Here is a 19,261-nt window from a genome sequence, read left to right as displayed (position 1 = left end):
TAATAGCCACCCACTGGGAAATACTAGATATTTAGGGTGAGAGCTCTTTGGAGCTGAGCAGGTTTATTTCAGCGTGCCTTTATCCAGCACCCGGCGCAGTCCCAGGTCTCAGCTCTCACCGCAACAGAGATGGTAATGAAGGACATCCACCTTTATGGCTGCTGTAACATCTTGTCGCCATCAAAGCCCCATCCCTCCCTTCTCATGCGGTACAGTAGCTCTCTTGTTCTCCCCTTGCAAAGAGAGACACTGCGTTTGGTGTGATAATGTAACTTAAGGTCATATTTTGCCTTGAGCCATCAGCATGTGCAAATGCTGTATGACTAATGAGACACTCTCAAATTATTATCCTGCGCTGTTTTTCTACAAGATTCTTTGTTGTGTTTGCAATCCCTCCTGACAGGTGGTGAAGAGCTGTCTGTCCCCTGAGCCTCTGACTTGAGCTGGAAGCACAATGGCAGCGCGGGTTTCTGACCATAAGGGATGTTTCTCCCCACCTCTTCCAAAAATGTGCTAAAAAGAAAACCTGCCTTTTGGTTTCTCAGTCTTGCTTTCAATTTGTTTTCCGTCCCTTTTCTTTTCCTTAGGGGACCCTTCCAGCAACTCAGGGAAGCTTTTTTCTTCCTGAGATGTCAGGGAGTGGCTTGGCCAATTCACAAGCCAGGGATGAGAGAGAGAGGCAGGCAGATGTGGAGAAAACAGGAGAGGAACAGGACTGGTGCATAGCCACAGTGCTGGGAGATGAAATAAGGTTCTCCTTCCTAGCCTGCTCTTTTATGGGCAGAAATGACTCAGCTTGACAACACAGAAAGCTTTCAGACAAGCTAGGTTTAAAAATGATAGATTAGAGCATGCAACTCATCAATGGCTCAGCTTGTCAGCATTCATCACTTGAACTCTGACCCTTCCTCCTCTCCTCCCAAGCCTGCCAGAGGCTCCTAGCCCTGGCCCGTTGCTGGGAATTAAAGGGGCAAATGGACAATGCTTTTGGACACTGTGCACACTTTTGGAGTGTACACTCCAAGTGTGTACTTTAACGAAGATCCCTTCTAAAGGGAAGATTCTTTTTTAAAGGACCTGCTTTTCAGGAAGCACTGAGTGCTTTCTGATCTGAAAAATCAGGTCTCATTAAAGATGTCCATATTGGACATCTTCAAAATATGAAAGCTAAGAAAAAAATCCTAACTTGTGACTCAGCTTCCTTTGGCAAAAATACCGTAAGGAGCTGAAGGGACTTTTCAAACCGTCTTCTTAGAGGAACAAGTCCCTGCAGGGTCAGATCAATGCTTCATCGACTCAAATAGGCATTTGAGGCATCTCCTGTTACCATGTAGTTTGCAAATTTGCTTTCTCATTCCACCTTACGTTTCCACAGTTTGTTCCCTCCCTGACATCCAAATCCATGCTTCTGCTTTGCTCTGATCTAGAAAGAGAGAAAAAAAGCATTGATATGATTTTGTTTTGATCGGATGCCTGACCCTCTCTCCTCATCTCATCTCTTTTTTTTTTTTTTTTTTTCCAGGTAGAAGGGGATCCATCAAGATAATTTCCTGTTATTAGGTTTGAAGTGTTTAGAATGCCTTTTCACTTAGAAAGAATTGATGCCTATAACTATAATGTGCTAGCAGTTTCGCACGGTGCCTGACAGCCCAAACTACATTACAGGTGGCTAATCCCAGTTGCTGAGCTCCATTAAAGACTAGATCGTATCTGTTAATACAGCCATACCGTTTGGGTCATTGTGCTGATGTAAGGAGCACAGCTGCCTGGAGAAAGATTATGATGTGAGGGGACATCTTTACTCTATTTTAAACTGGAAAAATGTATGGGAGATACACCAGTCATGATCGATTAAAGATATGAAAGGGATTTTATGAGCCTTCTTGCACACACCGTGTTTCTCATTCTGTTTGTCATTCCTCTGTGTTTGGTAAATAAATAAATACACAAACTCAAGCCTTGAGGATAAGAGGAAAGGCAGAGACTCATAGCTGTTCCTCTTAATGTTCAGTGGTTTTTGTTATAGCGGGCTAGGGACTGTGGGTCTCAGGAATCATTTCCCAGCTCTGACACTGATCTGCTACGTATCCTGGGCCACCTTTTCACCTTATATCTTCTCCCACTATTTTTTCATCCTATCTGTTTAAAATTATATGCACAGGTGACAGTGGCTTTCCTATCCTCATTGTGTGCGTGCTGTCCCTGGCATCCTGGCAATCCAGTCCCAGCTGGCTGCTCTGCGCAGCGTCCAAGCAACCTCTGATTCTGCATCTCCTGGTTTTCAGAGCCACGTGCCATTTTGCCAAGTAAATATTGATTCCTCATTTCCCAGCACTGGCTACTCAAGGGACACTCACCTGAAGCCTTCAATCTCCTTATCTTTCTTCTCCTTACATTATCAGTAACATCCAGGGTTTGAGATCCTCTGCACCTAGAATAACATTTCCCTTCTTCATCTTGCCACGTGTTGAGAGGTTTCTGTGTGTTGTGCTACAGCCGGTGTTCATCTGTGCCCCTTATCTAGGCAGAAGCACAAACCACGCTGTTTCTGGCCCTGTATCCATCTCCCCACTGCTGCCGCGGCTGTTCATGTCTGAGGCTGTACTCTGACAGTGCAATGTATTCCTTGCCAAGCTTGGAAAGGAAACAGTCTTATAAAAAAAAAAATCACATTAAGCATAGCATGTGTTTCATGCTCCTTTAGCATCTTATCCTGCTACACAGCGTTGTAATTCCCCTGGCTGCTTTTGAATTTCATGTCACACTTTTAAATGTGGTTTGGTACATTCTCTACATGCTCTGTCAGTAGAGTTCTGCCAATAACTTCAGCACACCAGCACTGGGAAAGCAGCTACTGACTCTGCTTTCTTGCGTGCTGAAGTGTGTGGATGTCTCAAACGTAGATAAGTTCTGCATGGGAAGAAACTGTCTGGAGCCATGCAGGAGCCTCTTCTCTACAAGGCGGGATTTGTTTTTGTCTGGGCACTCATCTGCAATTCCCTCTTGAGCAACAGGTGACAATGGGACATGCCTACAAAGGGATGCTCAAGTATGTTAGTTTCAATTAACTTTGAAAGGAAATGAGTCAAAGCTTCATGTAATGGTCTTAAACCTTCTCACCCTGAATTAGATAAAATTATCTGAAACTTGAACAAGGTTTGACAAATCCACTTTGAAAGTTCATTCCAAGGAATGTTCAGGAGCATCTTCCATGGAGACATAAAATCCCTGGCTGTGCTTAAACCAAGCCAAATCTTAACAATTGTATCTTTGCTAGGAAACAAGAGACTGCATACCTGTGGAACCCAACCTTTGAAAACTTGAATTCATGATGGAGTTGGAGTTGACCACTGAGACCAACGGCAACTAGAGTTTCTGGGAAAAGGTGGGAAGGAAAGGGCTAAAAAGTGCTTATTCTCAGTGAAAGGTGAGGGGAACACAGATTTGGCAGAAGGGTAATTTTGTTTATTGACCTTTAGCCCCTCCTGAATAGAGGGCGGGATTTCTGCCTGTTGTCTAACAGCAGCTTCATTTATTCCATCTTCCCGTACTCCCTTTGAAACTTATCCAACGTTTATAAATGCGCCCAATGTGCCAACGCACTGCCTCCAAGTTGGTCACCTGGGTACGAAGGAGCCAAATTCAACTCCTCCCTGGTACTGAAGTGTAAGTTTGATTCAAAGACAAGGTAGAGGCTGGATTTCAGAGAGCCTTTCAGACATGCACTGATTCTTTAAGCCAAGAAACAACAATCAGAAATGGCTTGCCAAGAAAGCCAGCAGATACTATTCTGAAGAGAAAGGAAATGGATTTTTAAACTGAAAAGTTTGTGTTTAGCCACAGCCGTTCTTCAGGGCGGCATCGCAGCTGCAGATGCAGTTTAGCTACTTTGAGGTGTTTGCAAAGATTAATCAGCTGCCTAAAGGGGAACGGATGAAAGTCTGGCCCTTGTGGGCACTGATCCTCGGGCTGGTATGCTTTTGAAAAATCTCACCCCAGAGGACTCAGTGGATGCACTTTTCTGACCTGAGCTCATGCATTAGAGAAGAACCTCAGAGTTATTTCAGTACTTCCAGGAGTTCAGACTCATTCTTTAAAGCAAGTAACCTAATGCTTGCTTAGTTCTCTAAGAAGTGGTGAAAATCCCCAGAGAGCTCCCTTTTTGGAGAAAGTTCATATCAGGATAGGCAGCAGACTGGATGTAGATGAGTATTTTAATAGGTGTAACTACACAGTGGGAACCCAAGCTGCACCACCTTCCTTTTACGGATGCTCTCCCACCCCGGCCTGCCTGGCCCCTCTGCCGGCAGCCGGAGAGCCAGGCTCCTTCCCTGCCAGTCTCCCCTGCTTCCCTGCTTTCCTTCCTTCCCCAGAGCCATGCTTTCCCAATGCTGCTGACTTCATGCGTTCTGCAAACTTGCAATTTCATGCTGCATTGGTTGCCATGGCAACAGAAGGGGGGAGTTCAAAGTAGGGGGAAAAAAAGTTTAAAAAAAAACCAAAAAACTCTTGAATCAGCCCCTTATTTTGTGCAAAGTTGGGCAGGCAGCTACATTAGCACGGGGGTTTGTAAAGAATCTTTTTCATACCCTCGGGCACTTCAGAGGAGTCACTGGAGCTCCAAACCGCTTGCCCGCTCCTCTTCCTCCCTAGAGCTGCTCTCTCCCCTCTCTTTCTTACCGGGTGGCCAAGAGACTGGTACCTTCAGCAGTGTCCCCAGACATCCCCCATCTCAGCGGCAGCTTTTGCAATGAGTCCTGCTCTCCTTGCAGGGAACGGCCAGTCCCGGCACCAGCGCCCAACAGGCATGACGGCACCGTAGGCAGCGCGCAATGGCAGCCCTGCTTTACCTCTGTCCTTCATCCCAGCAATACATCCATCAGCAAGGATGATGGAGCACTGGCTTGAGCTGGCTCACGTCCCTCCACCCCCTCCTCTTTCCAGTCATCGTGGCTAAAGGAGCAGCAGCCCTTAAATGAAAACTTTACGGCGAAGAGCTGCTGACACTTTTTCATTATGAAGATACATGGGGTGGCTGGGAGCTAATGAATGTCAGTGCTCAAAAGGATAATCTCTGCTTCTCTCTGATACAATTTAACATCGTATTTCCCTAATTTGAAGCTGATTTAGTCGCTGGGGTATTTGGATGCCTCTTCTATGGTGCCGATAGTTAATTAAACAGATGTTGCAGAGGGAATCATTAATTTTAGTGCCGCAGATGGGAGCCGAATGACTTTGTGAAGTTAATGTTTCAGCAAAACAATAGGCTTCTGTCATCAGTTGGTATAAACCAAGTAAATTAAGAGAACAAGTAGAGTAAAGGAGATAGCTTCGAAAGAATATCAATTATTCATTTTAGAATTATACTTTTTTTCCCCCATAAATCTTCATGGGAAGAGAGGAGGTGAAAGATCTGCAAAAGCTGGGAAGAGGGCAAGAGAGGAATCCTCAAGTTAGCAGCCTGAAAGAGAGTTTATCGCTGCTCCTGAGCTCCCACTCGAGCGCTGCCGGACTCCTGCATGAGCACGCGGAGCCAGGGGCCGGGGGCTGCGGTGAGGGGCCAGGCGGGGCAGCCTGGGGGACAGCAGCTGGGGACAGCGCTTGGTTGTCACCCACAGCACAACTTCGGGCAAGTCCAGGAAACATTTTCAAGACAGCCTGAAGTTATGTCAGTAAAGACAGATGATTAAAAAGCAGGTGGGCACAAGCCTCTTCCTTTTTTGAACACTGTGAAACTTTTTTTCACTCCAGGCTGGATGTCCCGTACCCACTGACAAGATTTCCTAGGGCAGCTGGCTGGGTTTTCAAAAGCGCCTGGGTATGGTGACAGTTTTCTAATCAGAAGTTGGTATGTCCTATAACTTTCAGAAGCCTCAGGCCCAGTGTAAAAAGCCCCTAAACACTTAGGAAGAAGATGCTGTAGGGTTGCAGCTGTGTATCAGATGTGGCTACTCTGCCATGAAAGTGGAAAAACTTTAAAATTTTCTTCCTGGCATTGAATGTCACTAATTTCTACTGAGCAGAGGTTCCTATTTTTGAGCTAAAAACAGCAGAGGGAAAATCCAGGTGCCTCTGGACTATAAATCGGCAGTGGCAGAAGAGGCTTAGGGAAACAAATGAAGCCCATCTATTGTGCTGGAGCAAAAGTACTACTGACTGGATGAGTGCCTCATAATATAGAGATTGTTTCTTTTTTAGGACAGATGAGTCATTTGACCACTCAGACACCTATATAAACACATCCATGTCCATTTATATTATCTTTCTCATATGTGCATGTTTTTTCCCTATTACCAGCTCTTCCTTCCTCCAAAACCAATAATCAGTGGTTATTCTCATTTATTTGATAAGGCCAAACAATTTCAATGCCCAGAAAGTAATTATGAATTTGGCAGTTCTGATTAATAAATCTTTCATGAAGCATGCTCCATTTTGTCCATAAACAGCATCTTCTGGAGATTCACTGGGAAATATGAAGAAGTGGAAAAGACACAAAGTGAAAAAAACCTCACATTCTTCCCGGCAATAAAGTCCTCGTCTCAGTTTTACATGCGTAAGGTGAATTTCACAATTGGATTTATTTCTTTAGCACTCAGTCTGTACTCACCATTTTATTTTAATGGGTATTGTTCTTGTTTTACTCTTTCTGGCTTTACAATGCCAAATACTAAGTTAACTCCAAGTTCACAACCAAAATGTCCCAAATTATTTTTGGGAGGTAATTTCTGTCCTCAGACTTGCTGCAGAGTAGCATTGCCCATCTTGAAGGCCCTGTCCTGTGTTACAACAGAGCTAGCTTTTGCATCAAACCCTCCCTAAACTGGCTAGACACTAGCTGCTTTCAGTTGCCTAAAAAAAATAAAAAGGTGTCTAGTACATTTTGAGAAGCCATCAAGTATCCCAGCCAGCTGCCAGGATGCCAGTCCGCTCTTCGTCCTGCGCTGCTTCCCCCAGTCCCATGCAGATGTTTAGGATGCTGCAGGGTCCCTCAGATGGTGCTACTAATCTTCTTTTTAGCCAACTGAAATTGTCCCCTTAGGCATTGCTAAGAAATCTCTGTGGTATAGATGTCAGAATAGGTGCTGAAGTCACTCGTAAGAGAATAAATTCAACACATTCCAAAGCGTCCTGTTAAAAAATGTGAAAAATACTGTGATTTTTGCCTGGCAAAGACTGAATGTGAGGGTACCGAGAACACAGGATCCTGAGACCTGTCTGCTGGTGCAATATATTACACTGAATTGAAGGACTTTGGCTGCTTCCTTTAGGAAATATAATTCTCATTAAAGGCATGAAATTGAGCTCCCTGGAGACCTAAGCTTCGGTCTGCTGAACAATCCGAAAGCGAGTTTTCAGCAATACCAGCTTCTCGCTGTATGTGCTTGTGTCTCAGCAGTAAGCTACAGGGATTGGCTTCTTAAAGTGGAGGGCCTTGCTGTGTTTGTTCACTGATGTCCCTTCAATGCCAGCTCACCGGGACAGCTTTTCTAGCTGAGAGTTCTCCAGGGATCTGGACCCCAACCCTCAGAGTGCCTTTGCTTCCCTTTCCCCCCCGCACAGGTCAGCAAGCCCCTACAGGGCAATAGTTTTTGGGCCATCTCAATCCTGCTCAAATAAGGAGTAGGGTGTCCTAAAGGGGACTAGATCTCACCACAGTTGTGGGAAAGGATGTTCACAGTGCGCTCTGTCAGATGTCTCTGTCTCCTCCTCAGGTCCTGGAGAGCAGATGCTCCCTAGGGGTTATAAAGCCTCCCCAGGCACAAGGGCACCTCCAAAGCAGGGTGGATCAACAGTGATCCCCTGGTCTTGTCCTCTTGGATGGTGTCACAGTGCCACTTCGTGGCAAGCTTCCTTGAAGCCACCAAGAGTATCTGATGCACTGGGCTCCCCAAAGAGCACGCTGGCCCTCTCCCCGTCAGGGAGCCTTGGCATCCCGCTGCAATTCCTTCTCTCCACGCGGCATCACCTGCCCGTGGCGCCTGCCGCTGCAAGAGGTAATTGATTCCCTTCCCCTTCAGAGCCCTAATTAAAAATGCACTGTATTAAACTTGAATGCATTGAAAACAATTAGCTTCCTCTTTTGTCTCCTCATTTGAGTCGGCTTTGCAAGGCAGCCAGGTGTCACGTTCAACAAATCTCCATCAAGTGATTGCTGTGGAAGGAAATGAAGTTTGAAGAACTCCTTTGCAGCTCCTGATGCTTTGGCTCTGACCTTCTCGCGCTCTTAGCTTATCTCCATGGAGATGCTCATTTTGCAGATTGGCTCCATCTTCTGCCAGCAACCGCATCGCATGGCGGCAGAAGGCAGGGGCCTAGGCAGGGAAGGGAGGCTGTTTCAAGGATTTGATGCTGTTCTTTTCAACATGACAGTGCTTCAAAATGGAGAGGGGTATCTGATTCTCCTTCATAAAGCATGTGTTTTGAGCCATGCCAACCTTGCGTAAACCTCTTGTTCTAGCCAAAACCCCAAGAGAGGAGAATTTCAGCTTGAGCTAGAAGCTTCTGTGGCATTTCTGTACCTTGCTGCCAAGAGGTAGAGCGGCCTTCATGGCCCTGAGGGCAGGTCTGCACTTTGTTTCAAGAAGCCAAATCACGTCCATGCTCTTCCCAGAACTGGAAGAATGAGGGTGATGTTTGCTCTGTCGTACAACCAATGGAACAGCGCCTGTCTGCGGGCAGAACGGACGGCTGGAGGCACCGTGCCACCTTGCTGCTGGGATTTCAGACACAGGACTACCTCCACGAGTGGAACTGATCATGACATATGGATTAAAAATAATATTGGAGGGGGGAGAAGTAGAAAAATGTATAGTAATAGGTCTATGTCTGCAGAAACCTCTGTAAAATGGGAAGGCCAAGATGAGTGTCCGCTCTCACCACCCAGCTCCAAATCCAGCGCAGCATTGAGCTGAGCTGGCACCACAACAGCACCGCTCCCGTGAGGTCTCGGGGGGTGATGTGCACCCTCCACGGGGAAGGGAGGTGATAACAGGGCTGTGCTCAGGGCGCTCAGTAAAAGCTCTGCTTGGGAAATTTCAACAAACCTTTTTTCATCAGATAATTCTGATTCTCTGAAACGGGCTTTCTGTGAGAATAAAAGGGCAATTTTTCCTCGTTTTAGCAACTCTAAATATTGCAGCAGCTTTAAGTGAAAAAAAGAAACCAAGAAAAGCCCTGCTTGAAAGTTGTTGGTTTTTTTTTTCCCTTGTTTCAGGTTGCAACTTTATTATGATAAGGATAAACCAAAGGAAAATAAAAACAAATGGTGTAAATTTGAAAGGAAACATTTAAGATTGATATAAAAAATAAAATCCATTGATCTGACTAGAGGTGTTTTTCCCCAGTGTTTGTTCCTGCCATTTTCTTTTTAACTTCAAGTCCTAGAGAAAGGAAAAGGATGGCAAGATCCCTCAAGAAGGGGAGAAGGCTTGCAGCCCAGGAGGAGCCTGTGGGCCAGGCTGTGTCTGCAGCAAGCAGCTGCGCTGAATGACAAATCACAGCTTCTCCTGACTGAGAAGATCAGAGGCAGAACCCATTTTAGGGCCGAATCACTTCCCTGGGACCACTTGCCAGGAGGAGCTGGGGCAGTTAGCAGTGCTCAGGGGTGGTTACACCACGATCAGCTGTGGTGTGTCATGGGACGGGCAGGTGGTGGGAGAAGGTGGTGCCTGAGACTTGGCCCAAGTTTCCTCTGAATTTAAATAGCGACTCAAGCTGCAGCCAAGGCTCTGCCCAGTGCCAGATTGCCTGCCAGCCAGATGGCACCTTCTGAAGATCTTCCACCTTCATCCAGGCTTCAAGGGCTGCAGTGTAGGTGTTTACAGGCAAGTGCCTCTTTCTTCTGTGATTTCACAACCCTGCCTGCAGATTTACCCAGGTGCAAGGTGAGAGCAGAGCATGCTGTGAGCTCTAGCATCTCCTTTTCTGTTGGCAAGAGCAACTCTGAATATTGACATCAGGCTCCCTCTTATATGCAGAAACCTCTGTCCTTTTTCCAACGCTCTTCCATTTCCTTCTGCCTCACTTGTGCTTTCATATCAGACATCCCTTAGGGAGGTGAAGCACTGTCTCATCTTTCCACTGGTCCTGTGCAGTTGTTGGTGGAATTAACACGGATTTTCCTCGATTGTTTGTTTTTTCTGCAAAGTTTGGTTTCTTTTGGAGATTGATTTGTTTGTTGATTTTCCTTTGTTTGGTTTTTTTTTTTTTTTTTTTTTAAGACTTGTTGAAGAAAGTAAGTTAGAGTTGGAAATACCCACAGCAAAGGGGAAACTCAATTTTCAATGCAGCCAGCCCGTGGTGGAACTGGGGCAGTGAGCAGTAAAATAAAAGCCAAAGCACGTCTGAATCTTTAGGGTATGTAAGGACTTGGATGGTGAGGGAGGAACGGAGCAAAATGCCTGTGCGTGTGGGCCTTGGAGCTGGAGCTCTGGAGTGGATGGAGTTTTGTGCCTGTGTGTTGTTGCTTCCCTGTCCCAGCCAGGTGATGGAGAGCGACCCCTCGGGCTCAGTAAGGGGCTGTCTGTGTGTAAATGTGTACGGCTTGTGTGTGGGGATCTGTGCGCTCGCAGGGTTTCCGCACATGGATGAAATAGAGATGTCAGCTTTTCTGGGAAGTGAATCAGCTGTAAACTGGAGTGGGGCCCTTTCCTTGCCTCCTGCATTTCTCCATCTCCAAAATCTGTTCTTACTACCCAGTGTAATGAACGTCTACAGGGATCCATGAGAAGAGCTCTCATTCAGTACAATCCAAACTAAAATTTATTCTTGTTGTGCCAGAAACTGTAAGCTTTGTCTGCTGCCAGGCAGCTATAGTTCTTACAACATCTGTTTTTCTGGTGATTTCTGATCCCATGTCATCTGAGAACACGGCTGCAGTCTTTAGTCGCCACTGAAGAAAAAGTTGTCTCTCTTCTTATTTTCATGTCAGGACAACATGGGCTGGCACTAAGAAGAACAGGAGAGATACTCCTTGTTGAAAACGCGTTGGTGATGGAGAAAGTTGAAAGATAGGAGAGGGATAGGGGCTTGGGGGGGGGAAGCAGAAAGATAATGCACGAAGAAGTAGAAGGATGCAGTTACAGCTCTGACACTGAAGAAATGCTGGCTGGAGAGCCAACAGAGGGGACAAGCCAGCCCTTTTTAAAGGTCTCTTTGCTGGGGTGATAATTTGGGAGATCAGAGCCTGGCAGCGGAGCCTGCCTGCATGGGAGCAAGAACACGTCTTCCTTCCCCTTTAAAGAGCAGAGGGAGCCACCAGGCAACCATATGGAGTTGCAGCAGTTTGCCAACACCTTCTGTTTTTTGGGGGCCAGCTCCAGTAAAGGACGTAGTTAGGCATAGTTTTGCTTTCTTTTTAAGCACCTGAAGTGAACTATATGTTTTAGAAGGTGGATCTAAAATCTCAGGGCTAAAACAGAAAACCTGTGAGGAATACTGAAGAATGTGAATTTCTGTTCAAGTTTGGAGAGTCCAAAGACCTCTTCTGAGGGTGATTGCCAAAGCTTTTCTGAAGACGTGCACAAGGTTCCTTTTCGTTTGAAAATTCTATCGCTGTAGTGTGCGTGAGCCCACCTGAAAATCAGGCAGGAAAAGAGCTGTGGATTCTGGACTGTGCCCCATTTTATGTTATCTAAATATTGAGTTAAAAACCCATGTCCTTCCAGTGATGGAGAGGAAAGGAGCCCCAAATTCCACCCCCCCAACCCCCATTTACCTGGTGCAATACTACTGTTGGTTTCAGGAGGAATTTGCAATAACTTCACCGAAGCTGCACTGAAACAGAGAACTGTGCAATTGATTTATCACAAACCACTCCAATTCCTACCTTAAGTAAGAGGGGAGTCAATTAACAAATGAAAACACCGCCCCAAAACACTCTCTCCAGTTAGATCACAGCACATCAGTAAAACTCCGCAGCGGCACGGCGTGAGCATTGTTTTTCTGGATGTGGCTTTGGAGATCGCAGGAGGACGTACGGCAGTCTGGGATCCAGACTTGGAAAATGGACTGTGATCTTTCTGCCGAGATGTCTCTGCTTTCACAGCTCCATTGCCAAAGTTTCCTAGCTTCACGGCTTTGTCTGCCCAACAGTTGTGACGGAAAGAAATATTAGCTTTACAAATGGGGATAAAAATGACATCTACTGAAAGCCAAAGCCGGTTAATGAGTAAGGATTTTCAAAATGTCACTCATCCTGTTTCCCGCATTTAGTTTATATTTCCAAGAACTGGTATCACTTTTCTTCAGCTGAAAATGGACTTTTCATAGAAACTTGTTTCAATCTACTTCTAACTAATAATTATTAGTTTGCAAATTAAAGTAATTTAATTTGTTAGTCAAATTGCAACCCAGCAAAAAAGGAAACCACAGAAGTATTTATGACTTTATTTTATCTTTATTAAGGCTAACAAGGTTTGAGCAGAAATGATCTCTTGACAAAGCCATTAAGAGCGCAGACAAGATCAGTCTGTAATGCATCTGAAAGGGCACAGCAGAAAAGTCAAATGCTTGTCTTCTGGGAGGCAGGGCAAAATTATGCTAGAATTAAAGAAAAACACAGCAATGGAAGGACCAGTCCTGCAATAGTATTGATATTTATTCATTGGGTTTTTTTTTTTTAATAGTAATAGATCTTAAAGGGATTTTTTTTTTTTTTTGCGTGGTGGGGCTTTTTTTGGTTGGGTTTATTTTTAGGGTGTAATGGTGTGGGCAGGGCACATGTTGCGTGGCACCAGGCAGGGATGAGTGCTGGGTGTAGTGATGTTCTTCAAAAGCCTCAGCAAATCTCCCCCCCCACATCCACACCTGAATACAGCAAGCATTTCCGGAGCCACACAGACAGAGCTCTCCGAAGGAATGCGAACCATTTCTAGCCCCAGCTGGCTCCTTGGTTTCAGCGTGCACAGCCTCAGCTTTGAAGATCTTGGGAAAATGAGTGGAAAAGCTGCCGGCTGGGGTCTCAGAACAGTGAAGTTGTATTTCCCCTGCAAGGATTTCCCAGCTGTGTGCTCTCCCTCTGCCTCCCCTGTCCCCTTGTTGCCCTGTGTAAATCTGAGAGGTGACTTGAGTGATGTCACCGACTGAATGACGCGTGGTGATAAAACCTGCTGATGTGAGCGCATTTCCAGGCTCTGAGATGCCATTTACTTAGCCGACCTGTCTTCAGGGAGAAATTAAAAGAGCCTGAGGGCTTCTCCGCATCTGACCCCCTTCTCGCTGCACACAAACACGCCCTTTGGGCATCTGCCTGTGTGTAAAATGGACAAAAGTCCAGAATAAAATTGGGATGGAAATCAAGCAAAAGTATGCAAGCCTCTACTTCATGTGAATCGATGTCTTCAGAACGCCTTAGATCATCAGCCTGACAAAGCACACAGCAGGTTATTGCCTTTGTGACGACAGACGCTCATCCTCTCTGCCAGCTCTGGGTGCTGCGGGCGCAGGTTGGGGAGGTTTGTGGGAGCCTGGAAGGGCTTGGGAGAGCTGGAGATCCAAAGGGATGTGGGGAGAAGCCAGGCATGGCTCAGGCAGGCAGGAGGTTCGCCCGGCCAGAGCAGCCCCTTGTGTGTCTGTCTGCCTGTTCTCCCTTGCTCTCTCTGCTGACTTTGAAAGCTCCAGCTCTGCCAGCTATTCAGCAGCCTAATCTTTTTTCCAGTCTCAGCTCTTGCCTACTAATGTGTTTCAGGCACAGAAATTTCATTAAGGCTGCACTGATGTCCACAGGCTTCAGCCGTGGACTTTGTCGCTAAGTGGGTTTTATCTCAGCCGGTACACAAATTACCCTCTGCTCTCAGGTGGGAGAAGGGGGAGTGAGGGTGGAGGGGGTGTACAAAGAAGGAAAAGAAGCAAAGAGAAAATCTTTGCCATCCATCCAAGGTTGTCATCGAATAGCTACCCCTGTCCTCATGAAAACAGATGCACAGAGATGAAAATGAACCAATAAAGACCACATTTCACTAATGCTGCGGCAGTGCTTAACGCTGCCAGAGATGAGAGTCGGAAACGCTGCCGTGGAAATGCTGCTGGTCCCCGCTGCCCTCGACGCCCAGCCTGCTCCCCCCTGCCTTCACCCAGCGCTGACCTTAATGTTTCATTTAATTGGAAGCATTTGGAAACTCGGTTCTCTCGTTCAGCTTTGTGGAAGGTTTTAATGTGGGGATTATTTAGCCATTAGCTCAGGCTCTCGGTTTTTCTGGATTAGGATTCCAACAAGCTACTTGCCTGATTATCCTCGGTGACACGGATGGACCTGAGCAGCCGAGTTTTGAGCGGGAGCCAAACTTATTTCTCATTTGGGTATGTGGCTGAGTTCTTCCATTCTGGCCTTTGTTCAGCTCCCCTGGCACCAAAAAGCAAGATATAATTTCCATCGGTGGCCTCATCTGCCTAGAAAATGAAGCTCAGAAAGGGAGTTTGCACTGCCTGGAAGCAGCTAGGAGAGGATTTAATGTTCCACCAGTGACAGAAAAATCCTTCTGAACATCTAGTAAGGATCCCAAAGATTCAGGGTGAATCTACAGTTCATGTCATATAGGAACATTAAATGTATGTGGAAGCTTTTTCTTAGAAAAAAAAACCTTCTTCCCTTTCGCAGAGGGTCTGCCCTGTATCATTAATTCAAGTGAGGACACTGCTGGATTTTGGTGGTTGTGGCCCTCGGCTGTGGTGTGGCTTTTTTTTTTGTATGAAAAAGATACAAATAATGTCCTCAGAAACAATGCAGGTTAGTCAGTGCAGCCAAAGCAGGTACAGGGTTGAGGGAAGATGGATGCTGGGAAACCAGAAACTCCACAGTCCTTCCTTGTGTGGATGCTCCTGATTCTGCTCCCAGAAGAGCCAGTGTTGGTCACAACTGCAGACTAAAGCTATGCTGAATTTAAGTCCAATCATGGTTTTCCAAAGAGTCCTGGGGGAGAAAAAAAAAAAAAAAAAAAATTTTCTCTGGCAGAAGGAGATCTGCTCTGGCATCAGCGGGGTCTGCAGAGCACTGTTACTATGTGGAGGGCCACGGGTGACAGGGAGCATCTTATTTGAAGCTAATCAGAACAGCATGCAACAAAAGGAGCAGCTGTCATCTTTTCCTCACTCTGAGCCACTGCTTGATGCATCAATCAGATCAAAACATTTTCAGAAGGATTTCTTTTTTGGTAAGAATTTTTTTGAAGCAACTTCTCCTCTAAAGTGCTTCTATTTAGAAAGGAAATTTGTAAAACTGAAGTAAGTCCTGTAGGTTTGCAACAGAAATAAAACTCACTTTTTCCTCTGAGAGGACATACATTTGGCAATCCATACAGCTCATCTGCGAGAGACAGAAGCTTTCTAAACATCCAGCACGAAATTCTTCCAAAATTTAAACAGCATTAAACCCATGAATGCACTTTGTTCTTTGTTCGTATAATCCCAGTTACATTTCCTCAGGAGTCTGAACTGCAGAGCCCTGTTCATGACCAGTCTCAAACTAGATTTCAGCAGGATGCTGTAAGCAGGATGTACTGTGGCCGCTGTGGTCCCTCTTTCAGGCAGGAGGTGCTGAGGTCCTTGTCCCGTTTTTCCACTGCAGAGTCTGGCTGCACAGGTGGTAGCAGGGGTATTTGCTGACAGCTGCTGGCGCTGAGATCACTCTCTCCTCTTGCTTTGTTTAAGCCCTTTAAATATGCTTGTGATGACCCTCCATTTATTGGGAGCGCTGGGGTGGAGGGATGCAGTAGGGCTCCATCACGCTACAGCCACAGCGGCTTGGCAGGGAGAAGAGAGCGGCATTATCGCCTCAGCTCTGCAGAGTGCCCAGTGAAGAGGAGGAAAAAAAAAAAATCTCCTGTTGCCTTTTTCCAGCCAAATAGTTTTTGCCAATTATAACTTGATGTCTGGGCCAGTTTAGTATCTGATGCTTAGATTTTATTATCAGTTCACATAAACTTTGCTTTATCTGACCAGAACATGGGCTGAGGGGTGCCTGCTGCTAATTTATAAACTGAAACAAGTAACTAAATTTAACTAACCTTCATTCTGTCCCTCTGAGCTCGCTGGTGGGGTGTGCCATCCCTGCAGCATTACAGCCTTAAGCTGCCTGGGAAACAAACACGAAGTCTGGGGGTGCTGGGTTAGGCATCGGGTTAACTGGCAGCAGTCTCACTGGGAGGCAGCTGGGACAAACAGCAGGGAGGTGATGCTGGAGCTGGGAGGCCACAGGATGCACTGGGGGAGGGGATGGGACCATCCCTCAAGGATGAGGGAAGGCAGCAGCCCAGCTGGGATGTCCCTGAGCACTCCCCTTGGCATGGGCAGCAGAGGACCCTTTGTGTCTGTCCAGCAGCGCTGGAGAACAGCAAATAAAATCCCCCAGGCTATTCCAATGCCTGATGGCTGTCAATTAAATGATACTTGACCTTGCACTACAGTCCTCATACTATGGTCCTGCTCCCTGCAGGGCCCACAAGGCTCCATCGCTGCGCAGTGCTGACTTGCTCTGTTCAAACCCATCATGATTTTGCCCGTCTGATGCTCCTTCGCCAGCGTAAGCTGCTGTCTGCAGTCGTGGGACATGTTAGCATCGATTCTTCCAGCTGCCAAAGCAGAACACAGATTCCATTTGAGATGTTTCCCCTTCACAGAGCTCCCTTTTCATGGACTTTTAGCAATGGAAAAGAGAGGAGGGATTGGGGGGAGAGAGGGAGAAAAAGAAAAGAAAGGAGCAGCACTGCTGATGGGAGAGTGTCAGACAGACTCTCCAGAGCGCTGTCTAATGTGACCTACTTCAGTCGTCTTGAGAGAGGTATTTGTCTTGCAACAGTTCTTTTTGGAGGAAAACAAACTATGATCTCAAGTAGCTCCAGACCAGGAACCTCATTTCCAATGGAGACTGTGGCTGTTGTGTTGTGTTCAGCAGGGAAGGGAGGAACCTTGAGGCCTGTCCCGCCATGGGGGGAACCTTGAGGCCTGTCCCGGTATGGGGGGAACCTCGAGGCCTGTCCCGGCATGGGAGGCTGTTGGCCCCCATCAGCACTGCTCAGCACCGTGGTGACGCACACCGGGGTGTAGGAACTCTCTGGCCCTGATGTAATCCCAACACAGCGACATCGCACATCACCGGGAAATGCAAAGTGAGGCAAAGGCTTTGCCAGGTACTGAATACCACTGTTAGATGTGTTTTCTTTGCACATGGCAAGTGTGACAGCATTCACACGATGCTGGAGGGAAGACTCTCTGCTCCGCTCCATCACGTGCCCCCCGGTCCCGCCTGGGCCAGCTTTCCACTGGCAGTCTGTACACTGGCCATCTAGAAGACAGGGTGGCGAGGGAGCAAACAAGCGGACCAGAGGTGCTGTAGCCCTTACAGACACTGCTTTTCGAGTCACTGAAATTTCATAATCGATAGGCTATGTGTGCATAAAGGCATCATCTGTGGATTGTCTCCCCAGTGACCTTGAATCTCTTCCCAGACTAAGAACTGGTACAGATTCTGGGGTGGCTGGATCAGTAAAACATTTTGTGTTTCAAGGTGAGGAGCCAGAGCACTCTGAAGACCTGGCTTCAACTGGGATTTTAGCAAGATCGCTGTCTTTCTGTTCTTTTTCTGAAAAAGACAGGGATGGTGAAGTGTTGTTTTTTTTTTTTTTTTTTTCCCTGACCCACAATTTTAGGGAGATGCAAAAAACACCCAGGACTACAGGGCTTGTATTTTAGTGTGGAGAACCCTGTAGGGCTGCTGGGACCCCAGTGAGCATCTAGATGCTCCTCAGTCCAGCAAACGCTCGTGGCAGATGTCCTGGATCCAGCAGGATACGAATCTGTCCAGCTGCCAAGTCATTTTGTCAGTGCCGCTGGCCAGAAGTTTATCTAAGCCTTTTAATATTTTTTCGTAATATTTTGTTACCCTTCTTCTTCTCTACCTCTCTCTCTGTCTCCTTTTTTTATTCTCCTTTCCCGGAGCACTTTGATGTGCTTTCTGAATATAGCTACATGAAGTAAATGGTAATACCAGACTGATAAATTAGCGATGTATTAGAGCCTTGTATTAGCTCAGGCTAGTAATTTAACCTGATGCAGGAGATGCTTGCGTTTGTTATATTCATGCACCAATAGACAGCAGCTCTCCCAGAAAGCCGACGCTTGCAGGCAGTGCCCTTCCCATCAAGCACCCCTGTGGCAGACCACAGTCACTTCCCATTTGTCTAACCTCGGGGCACGCCGGGTGAGCTGGTTTCGGCAAAACCTTTTAAGAGGGAAAGAATGGGAAATGAAATATTTACTTTTTGTTTTTACGTGCTAGCAGGGAAAGGATATTGATGTGGTGTAGATGGAACATTAAAATCAGAATTATGCTGGGGAATAAAAAAAAAAAGCCAGGCATAAATTAGCACTGTTTTCTTCCTCTGTGGTTTAAGAGAGTTAGCATTATGCCAGCGCCATATAACACGCCGGAGATGTGTTTGGGGAGCTGCTGGGCCATAAATCACAGGCAGCATTTAAAGCGACAAGAAGAAAGGCCACATAGAGATGGATGGATGTCCGATGAGGGGACTGTCCAAGGGGCAATCATAAACAAGCCAGGAGATGAGGCAGCTGGAACGGGAGGGGGGAAATAGGATTTGAGGATTGAAGTCTGAGCGCTGAGGGCAGAGCTGAATGCTCGCAGCGTACGTCAGAGGAGAAGCTGACCTGAAGGCATGGCTTTTGAGAAGCACAGGCCATGGGATGACAATCCTGTTTTGCTACACTTCAAGATTTCTAAATTACTTTTCCATTTTTCCTCTTGTGAAACAGCAAAATACAGTATTCATTTTTCACTAAAAAGGTCAAGTTTTCAATTCTGCTTTCTCCTTCTGATAAGAACTGATCAGAAAACCCGAGACCTTACATATTTTCTACAGGACATCTTCATCCTGTCTGAGGTATCTATACAAAATCCTTTGCCTGGAATGCTCTTTGCCAAAAACGCTCAGTGATGAAGTTCCTTACCTTGTGTTAAAACAGAATGACAGCCTGTGATCTTGCGGGGTGCCAAATTTACCCTGAAGAGGAGGGGGGCCTTTTCTTTACCTTAACCAAGTCCGTGGGACTCCGGAGATGTTGCTGTGACTCTGAGCACTGCGGGACTCTTGGAGGGCTCTGTTCGAGAAGCCCCGTTGACTTCACTGGGATTATTTCAGGAACAGTTGTTGTGAAATCACTCTCAGCTTTCCATCCCCTGGAAATCACAGTTCAAACCTGCCTGCAGCCAAGGGAGAAAGTTCTTGTGTGACAGCAGCTCTTTCCAGTG

The sequence above is a fragment of the Chlamydotis macqueenii genome, chromosome 20 (genome assembly GCF_036417535.1).
Source record: "Chlamydotis macqueenii isolate bChlMac1 chromosome 20, bChlMac1.mat, whole genome shotgun sequence".
NCBI classification, from domain to species: Eukaryota; Metazoa; Chordata; class Aves; order Otidiformes; family Otididae; genus Chlamydotis; species Chlamydotis macqueenii.
The sequence above is the reverse complement of the archived record's forward strand: the minus strand, read 5'-3'. Positions refer to the sequence as shown.